The 10,000-nt window shown below is 46.3% G+C and overlaps 1 protein-coding gene across 1 annotated transcript in view; it reads right to left on the bottom strand.

The window, feature by feature from the left end:
* LOC135531151 (adhesion G protein-coupled receptor E5-like) overlaps nucleotides 1–10,000 on the bottom strand; it is a 27,156-nt gene that overhangs the window by 16,723 nt on the left and 433 nt on the right. The gene's annotated exons all lie outside the window — the stretch shown is intronic.

The following is a 10,000-nucleotide window of genomic DNA, read 5'->3' as shown; positions in this document are numbered from 1 at the left end:
ACAGTAGAGAAGACAGAGATATTATAGCTAGGTTACTAAACTGAAGTATAGTAGAGAAGACAGAGATATTATAACTAGGTTACTAAACTGAAGTATAGTAGAGAAGACAGGGATATTATAACTAGGTTACTAAACTGAAGTATAGCTTGGGCACCCCGAAGCCAAACACTATTCCTGCATCCTGGGATGGTGTGAGGGAGGAAGAGGGGGGGATGTCGGGATTACAGATGGTGTTCTCACCGGTAGATATGGAGCAGGGGAGCATCGGGTGAGTCTCCTGTTTTTGTTTTTTTTCTGTCTGGGTTTAGTATTTGAGTATATTACATGTTTTATTTTTATTTTTTCATGGAGTCTAATTTTACTTTTGTTAGTTTAAATGTAAGGGGTTTAAGAGATATTGTTAAGAGGAGGGTGGTTTTTAGTTATTTGGAGGGTGTGGGGTTTGATTTTTGTTTTTTACAGGAGGTTCACCTGAGGGATGGAGGGGATGTTAGTAGGTTTAAGAGGGAGTGGGACAAGGGGGAGTCGGTTTGGGGTGTTGGGGGGGTGCACTCATCTGGGGTAGGGATTTTGTGTGGGCACAGGGAGGTAAAAGTGGATGATTCCTTTGTTGTAATGCAGGGGAGGGTTATAGGGGTGGATGTCACGATAAGGGATTGTAAATTTAGATTAGTGGTGGTGTATGGGCCACAGGTGGTGGCAGACAGGAAGGAGATGGTGGACTGTCTGACGCCCCTGTGTGTTACAAATAGGAAATTAGTGATAGGGGGGGATTTTAATACAGATTTAGGAAGAGGGGGGGATAACAGTGCAGGCGCCATTGCTAGGCTAATGGCTTGCCATGGTCTGGTAGATGGTGGTATGTACACTACTCCGAAAATGGACGGTCCTACATGGCGTAACTCCAGGGGGGTTGAGCGGAGGCTCGATTATATTTTTGTACCTAGGTCTTTGGGTAAGTTGTCTGGGCGGCTGTTGCCTGTTTTCTTTTCAGATCACGACGGGGTGCTCCTGCAGGTGGGGTCGTCGGTCTGCCTCTTTGGTAAGGGGTACTGGAAGCTAGATCGGGATGTGCTGGAGGAGCAGGCTTTTGTTGACGGGTTTTATGTTTTCTTTAGGAGGCTTGAGGGTCTCCGGTCCATGTGCGAGGGGGTGTTAGAGTGGTGGGAATTAGTTAAGGTGAGGATTAGGGCTTTTATAATAGTGTATTGCAAGAGGAAAAAAAGGGAGGAGAGGAGGGAGGTGGATCGTATCCAAAGGTTAATTGAACTCGAATACGAGGCAGGCAACCTCGGCGGGTCGTTTGACTGGGAGAGATCCTCAACCCTAAAGGCGCAGCTCAGGGGGTTGCAGGAGCGGAAGGCTCGAGCTTTCCTGGAGCGTGCGCATAGCGGCTTTCTAGAACATAATGAGACTTGTTCTGCTATGTTCTTTAGGTTGGTTAGGGCAAGACAGAGTAGGAAGGTAATGCATGGTGTTAGGGAAGAAAATGGTAGTATAGTTAGAGAACCAGAGGATATGGTCAGGGTGACAACTGATCATTTCCAAGGTTTATTTAAGGAAAGGGAAATAGATGTAGAGCAGGGAAATGTGTTCTTAGAACACTTGTCCAGGCGGTTGCCGGAGGACATTAGAGAAGTGATGGAGGCCCAGATCTCACTAGAAGAGGTTGAGCGCGCTCTTAGGAGGATGGGAAAAGGGAAGGTGCCTGGGATGGATGGGCTGCCGGCTGAGTTTTATCTCAAGTTTTGGGGTATACTTGGACCAGTGGTCCTCGAAGTCTTGAAGGCCATCCTTGAGACGGGGGTCCCGGGGGGATCAATGGCTGTTGGTGTGCTGTCACTTTTATATAAGAAGGGGGAAGTAACTGACCTTGGCAACTGGCGGCCGTTGACCATGCTGTGTGTAGATTACAAGCTACTTGCAAAGGTTTTAGCAGACCGGTTGCGCACAGCCCTTCCCTACATCGTTCATGAGGATCAGACGTGCGGGGTAGAGGGCCGCTCTATTAGATGGAACCTACAGTTAATCAGGGACTCCATCGCTTGGGTTGAAGATAGAGGACTGCCTTTTATGGTAGCAGCGCTAGATCAGGCGAAAGCCTTTGATCGCGTGAATAGATCCTTTTTATTCAGAGTGTTAGGTAGATTAGGATTTGGGGAGAAGTTTATAGGATGGATTCGTACATTATATGTCGGGGCGGGGTGCCGAGTTAGTGTAAATAGTCACTTGGGTGACATTTTTGACCTCTCATCTGGGGTCAGGCAGGGGTGCCCACTCTCGGCTCTCCTCTTCGTTCTGTACATGGAGCCTCTGGGGGCTGCCATTAGGGCAGACACAGGGGTGGAAGGTCTGCTGATCCCTGGAAGTGGTGGACTGCGTGTTAAGATGGCGCAGTACGCCGACGACACTTCCTTGTTGTTGTGCAAGGACTCGTGCCTGACAAGGTCCCTTGCCATCTTACGTTTACATTTACATTTAAGTCATTTAGCAGACGCTCTTATCCAGAGCGACTTACAAATTGGGATTTCACTCGAGCGTCGGGAGCAGTTCTGAACCATGCAAAGTCTTCCGTCAAGTTTTTCGGAAGATGGCGCGGTAGAACGGATGTGCCTGGGGGGTTATCTCTCTGTGAGGGGGCCCTGAGGATTCTCGGGGTCCATTTTGAGACCTCCGGCTCTGCAACGCTAAACTGGAACATGCGTATTGCATTGGTACAGAGGAAGCTAGCAATGTGGAAAGCTAGGTATTTGTCTTTTATGGGCAAAGTCCTGGTCCTAAAGGTGGATGTGTTGCCGGAACAGCTGCCGTGGCACTTTGGTCATGCGGCCAAGTGGCTGCGTGCGCACCCTGAGGTTGAAGTTGCCCGAGTAGGTTTAGATCATAGGCACCTGTACGAGGAGGTCAGAAAGGCAGAGAGTCGGGCTCCTGTAGTAGGCATCTCAGAAGCGGTCTGGGAGGGAGTGCAGGTGCGGGGTCTGGACAACAGGCTCAAGGACCTGAATTGGTTGAGCCTTCATAAGTGTTTGCCGGTACGTTCCATCTTGTACCGGTTTAGTTTAGTGCAATCCCCCACCTGTCCAAGATCCTCTTGTGGCAGGGAGGAGACTGTGCGTCATGTCTTTTGGGACTGTGCCTTTGCCGGAGTAGTATGGGCTAGGGCACGGGTGTTGTTAGGTTTGGTAAAGGGGGATTTTGTATTGACGTGGGCCAGGTTAGAGAGGGGTGTAGGGAGAGTGAGAGGGACGGATAGGGACAGGTTTCTGCTCTGGCTTCTCATGAGTCTCTTTAAACGGGGGCTGTGGGAAGCCAGGCAGAACCTGGTGAAGACAGGGAGAGATTGGGGGTGGAAGGGATAGTGAGGAGAGTGGAAGGAGATTTGAGGGGGAGGATGAAGAGGGAGGAGAGGAAGTGGGGGCAGCATGCTGCTCGGGAGAGGTGGAAGGGGGGTTTAGGGCTGGGTGTCATTTAGATTTGTAAGAGGATAGATTAGGGACGGGAAGATAGGGAAAGGTGTTTTGTAGGGTGACGGGGAGGGAAGATGCTCCCCTGAGGTTTTGTTTGGGGTTTATGTTTAGTTTAATTTAATTAGTTTAATTAAAAATATTATTATTTGTGTATGTATGTAAATTATGATTTGTAAAGAATGAATGGTACTGAAGATAATAAATTATTTTTATAAAAACCAGTCAGGCTGTATAGGTTTCACGTTCTGTTTGTTGTTTTTGTATTTATTAAGTTATTTCATGTATAGTTCGTTTGTTTGTCTTCACTATTAAACATGAGTAACTTACACGCTGCATTTCGGTCCGACTCTCCTTCAACAAAAGAAGAACGCCGTTACAGAATCACCCACCACACTCGGACCGAGCAGCGTGTCAACAGGCAGGAGCAGCGCAAAGAGGAACCGCGTATTAAGGATTCCTGGACATGGTAGGAAATCCTTGACGGAAGAGGACCCTGGGCTAAACCAGAGGAGTGTAGCCGCCCAAAGGTGCAGCAGGCGAAAAGGAAACAGGAGCTAAACGACAGGCAACGACAGCTGGAGAATCAAAGGGAGGTGGAATTATTCAGAGAATGGACATGGGATATAACGACGTGGGAAGACATAGATAGGTGGGCGGCCGACACAGAGAGAGTGCCGGAGCCCGCCTGGGATTCACTGGAGCAGTGCGAAGAGGGCTATAGAAGAATGGAGTTGAAAAGAAAGTCACGGCGGCGCAGAGCGAAAACCGAAAAGCAGCCCCAAAATATTTTTGGGGGGGGGCTATCAGGGAGTATGGCTGCGTCAGGTAGGAGACCTGCTCAATCTCCCTGTGCTTACCGGGGGGCTAGAGAGACCGGGCAGGCACCGTGTTATGCAGTGGTGCGCACGGTGTCCCCAGTGCGGGTGCATAGCCCGGTGCGGTGTATTTCAGCTCCGCGTATCGGCCGGGCTAGATTGAGCGTCGAGCCAAATGCCATGAAGCCGGCTCTACGCATCTGGTCTCCAGTGCGTCACCTTGGGCCGGTTTACATGGCACCAGCCTTGCGCTCTGTGTCTCCGATTCGCCTACATAGCCCAGTGCGGGCTATTTCTCCTCACAGCACTGGCAGGGCAACCGAGAGTATTCAACCAGGTAAGGTTGTGCAGGCTCGGTGCTCAAGAGCTCCAGTGCGCCTGCACGGTCCGGTCTATCCAGAACCACCTCCACACCCCAGCCCTCCAGTAGCAGCTCCCCGCACTAGGCTTCCTGTGCGTGTCCTCGGCCCAATACCACCAGTGCCAGCACCACGCATCAGGCCTACAGTGCGCCTCGCCTGTTCAGCGCAGCCAGCGCTTTCTCCCTCTCCTGCTTTCTCCCGTCTGTTCAGCGGTTCTAGAGCCTTCCTCCTCTACAGCACTGCCGGAACCTCCTGCCTGTATAGAGCAGCCTGAGCTGCCAGTCTACATGGAGCAACCAGAGCTGTCAGTTTGTATAGAGCAGCCTGAGCTGCCAGTCTACATGGAGCAGCCAGAGCTGTCAGTTTGTATAGAGCAGCCTGAGCTGCCAGTCTACATGGAGAGGCCAGAGCAGTCAGTTTGCATAGAGCAGCCTGAGCTGCTAGTCTGCATGGAGCAGCCAGAGCTGCCAGTCTGCAAAGAGCTGCCAGTCTCCATGAATCCGCCAGAGCTGTCAATCTGTATGGAGCAGCCAGAGCCGCCAGTCAGCATGGAGCAGCCAGAGCCGTCAGTCAGCATGAAGCAGCCAGATCTGCCAGTCAGCCAGACTCTTCCAGATCTGCCAGTCAATCAGACTCTTCCAGATCTGCCAGTCAACTAGACTCTTCCAGATCTGCCAGTCAACCAGACTCTTCCAGATCTGCCAGTCAGCCAGACTCTTCCAGATCTGCCAGTCAACCAGACTCTTCCAGATCTGCCAGTCAACCAGACTCTTCCAGATCTGCCAGTCAACCAGACTCTTCCAGATCTGCTAGTCAGCCAGGATACGCCAGTCAGCCAAGATCCGCCAGTCAGCCAGGATCCGCCAGTCGGCCAGGATCTGCCAGTCAGCCAGGATCCGCCAGTAAACCAGGATCTGCCAGATCTGCTAGTCAGCCAGGATCCGCCAGTCAGCCAGGATCCGCCAGTCAGCCAGGATCCGCCAGTCAGCCAGGATCTGCCGGATTCAACTTCCTGGCTGGGCTTTTTCTCAGTACTGGGCTGCCTCTCAGTACTGGGCTGCCCCTCAGTCCCGAGCTGCCCCTCAGTCCCGAGCTGCCTCAGTCCCGAGCTGCCCCTCAGTCCCGAGCTGCCTCTCAGTCCCGAGCTGCCCCTCAGTCCCGAGCTGGCCCTCAGTCCCGAGCTGCCCCTCAGTCCCGAGCTGCCCCTCAGTCCCGAGCTGCCCCTCAGTCCCGAGCTGCCTCAGTTCCGAGCTGCCCCTCAGTCACGAGCTGCTCCTCTGTTATGTAGGGTTCTGGGTGAGGACTATTCGGCCATGGTCAGGGTGGATTATCCATGGACGCGAAGGAGAGGAACAATGACATTTATGAAGTGGGGTCCACGTCCGGAGCTGGAACCGCCACCATGGACAGACGCCCACCCGGACCCTCCCTATGGTTTTGAGGTGCGTTCGGGAGTCCGCACCTTAGGGGGGGTTCTGTCACGCCTTGGTCATTGTATTTTGTGTTTTAGTTTATTAGTTAGTCAGACCAGGGTGTGACATGGGGTATTATGTATTGTAGTTTCATATTGGGGTTTGTAGTAGTTGGGATTGTAGCTGATTAAGGGTGTGTGTGTTTAATAGGTTTGGCTGCCTGAGGCGGTTCTCAATCAGAGTCAGGTGATTTTCGTTGTCTCTGATTGGGAACCGTATTTAGGTAGCCTGGTTTCGCTTTGCATTTTGTGGGTGATTGTTCCTGCCTCTGTGTAGTGTGCACCAGTCAGGCTGTATAGGTTTCACGTTCCGTTTGTTGTTTTTGTATTTATTAAGTTATTTCATGTATAGTTCGTTTGTTTGTCTTCACTATTAAACATGAGTAACTTACACGCTGCATTTCGGTCCGACTCTCCTTCAACAAAAGAAGAACGCCGTTACAGTTACTAAACGTCAATGGGAATATCACTCAAAAACTATATTTTGGTATTGGTTTCATTATGTTTTGCATTTCAGCAGTAAAGTTGTCAAGATATTGGACTTTAAGAAGAAAAGTGTCTCCAGCCACATCATCATGATAATGTATATATATCACTATCACTATCACTCCCCCTCTCTCACCCCTCACTGAACACAGAGTGAGTCGTTGTAACATGTAAAGATATCACTATCACTGAACACAGAGTGAGTCCTTGTAACATGTAAAGATATCACTATCACTGAACACAGAGTGAGTCCTTGTAAGATGTAAAGATATCACTATCACTGAACACAGAGTGAGTCCTTGTAACATGTAAAGATATCACTATCACTGAACACAGAGTGAGTCCTTGTAACATGTAAAGATATCACTATCACTGAACACAGAGTGAGTCCTTGTAACATGTAAAGATATCACTATCACTGAACACAGAGTGAGTCCTTGTAACATGTAAAGATATCACTATCACTGAACACAGAGTGAGTCCTTGTAACATGTAAAGATATCACTATCACTGAAAACAGAGTGAGTCCTTGTAACATGTAAAGATATCACTATCACTGAACACAGAGTGAGTCCTTGTAACATGTAAAGATATCACTATCACTGAACACAGAGTGATCCTTGTAACATGTAAAGATATCACTATCACTGAACACAGAGTGAGTCCTTGTAACATGTAAAGATATCACTATCACTGAAGACAGAGTGAGTCCTTGTAACATGTAAAGATATCACTATCACTGAACACAGAGTGAGTCCTTGTAACATGTAAAGATATCACTATCACTGAACACAGAGTGAGTCATTGTAACATGTAAAGATATCACTATCACTGAACACAGAGTGAGTCCTTGTAAGATGTAAAGATATCACTATCACTGAACACAGAGTGAGTCCTTCCAAATTATTAAGACATTTCAGCTTTTCACTTCAACATATACACACACACACACACACACACACACACACACACACACACACACACACACACACACACACACACACACACACACACACACACACACACACACACACACACACACACACACACACACACACACACACACACACACACACACACACACACACATAAACACACACACACACACACACACACGCACACACACACACACACATAAACACACACACACACACACACACATAAACACAGAGTGAGTCCTTCCAAATTATTATGTGACTTGTTTTAGCACATTCTTAGTCCTGAACTTATTTAGGCTTGCAATTTCAAAGGGGTTGAGTACTTATTGAGTACTAATTGACTGTCTGTCTGCCTGTCTGTCTGCCTGCCTGTCTGTCTGTCTGTCTGAAATATGTGTCTCTAATATGGTCATACATTGGGCAGGAGGTTAGGAAGTGTAGCTCAGTAGATAGACACTATTCTATTGGTTCAATTACTCCAGGCAAACTCAATAAAGCCCAGATTAACTGTTTGCAATATATATCGAGTAGTATTTGAACCCAGCTCTGAGTCATTCAGGGACTCTCCAGATAGCCCACGAGTGTCAATGGTGCAACTGTGTTGCTTCCTGGAAACAGTGCTATTCTGACAGTAATAAATAACAGAACATACCCTGAACATAGTACTACATCGATAACATCCATAACACAACTACCTGAACATAGAACTACATCCATAACATAATTACCTGAACATAGAACTACATCTATAACATCCATAACATAACTACCTGAACATAGTACTACATCCATAACATCCATAACATAACTACCTGAACATAGTACTACATCCATAACATAACTACCTGATCGTACCTTACATACAGTATAGTGACACATACAATAACATATACTAACTTATAGCACAACATAATATAGTAGCTAACGTATATTAAGATGTTATCTTATCTTAACATATAACATAAAACTACATACCAAAGCCTAGTATAACATAACACAAGCTGATGTCTGACTACTGCCGAACTGTCTATACACAATAAAACTGTCTATACACACTAAAACTGTCTATACACACTAAACCTGTCTATACACACCAAAACTGTCTATAAACACTAAAACTGTCTATACACACCAAAACTGTCTATAAACACTAAAACTGTCTATACACACTAAAACTGTCTATAAACACTAAAACTGTCTATAAACACTAAAACTGTCTATACACACTAAAACTGTCTATAAACACTAAAACTGTCTATAAACACTAAAACTGTCTATACACACTAAAACTGTCTATACACACTAAAACTGTCTATAAACACTAAAACTGTCTATAAACACTAAAACTGTCTATAAACACTAAAACTGTCTATACAGAAAAAAAAAGAAAGTATTCAGACCTCTTGACATTTTCTATATTTTGTTACATTACAGCCTTATTCTACAGTGGATTAAATTGATTTTTTTTCTCATCAATCTACCCACAATACCCCATTATGACAAAGCAAAAAACAGGTTTCTACAACGTTATTCCATTTATTTACAACAACAAAAAATATATCACATTATCACAAGTATTCAGACCCTTTACTCAGTAATGTGTTCAAGCACCTTTGGTAGTGATTACAGCCTTGAGTCTTCTTGGGTACGATGCTACAAACTTGGCACACCTGTATTTGGGGGGTTTCTCCCATTCTTCTCTGCAGACTCTCTCAAGATATTTCGGGTTGGACTGGAAGCGTCGCTGCACAGCTGTTTTCCAATCCAACCTCAAGGAAGATCAATGGAAACAGGATGCACCTGAGCTCAATATCGAGTCACATAGCAAAGGGTCTGAATACTTATGTTAATAAGGTATTTCTGTGTTGCACTTTTAATGCATTTGCAAAAAAACAAAACAACCTTTTAGCCTTGTCTTTATGGGGTATTGTGTGTAGATTGACAAGGGGGAACAAATTATTCATTCCAATTTATAGTGAGGCTGTAATAAAACAAATGATGGAAAAAGTCAAGGGGTCTGAATACTTTCCGAATGCACTACAGTAAAATACACACTACACAATATACACACTACAGTATAAACACTGTCAAGAAACTACACTGAACAAAAATATAAATGCAACATGTAGTGTTGGTCCAACGTTTCATGAAATTAAATTAAATATCAAAGAAATGTCTGTCAAATATTTTTTTCACAAAATTGTTTACATCCCTGTTAGTGAGCGTTTCTCATTTGCCCTGATAATCTATCTACCTGACAGGTGTGGCATGTTAAGAAGCTGATTAAACAGCATGATCATTACACAGGTGCACCTTGTGCAGGTGACAATAAAAGGCCACTCTAAAATGTTTTGTCACACAACACAATGCCACAGAATTCTCAAGTTATGAGGGAGTGTGTAATTGGCATGCTGACTTGAGGAATGTCCACCAGAGCTGTTGCCAGAGAATTGTCACTCTC

The sequence above is a fragment of the Oncorhynchus masou genome, chromosome 5, assembly GCF_036934945.1.
Source record: "Oncorhynchus masou masou isolate Uvic2021 chromosome 5, UVic_Omas_1.1, whole genome shotgun sequence".
Taxonomy (NCBI): Eukaryota; Metazoa; Chordata; class Actinopteri; order Salmoniformes; family Salmonidae; genus Oncorhynchus; species Oncorhynchus masou.
The sequence above is the reverse complement of the archived record's forward strand: the minus strand, read 5'-3'. Positions and strand labels throughout refer to the sequence as shown.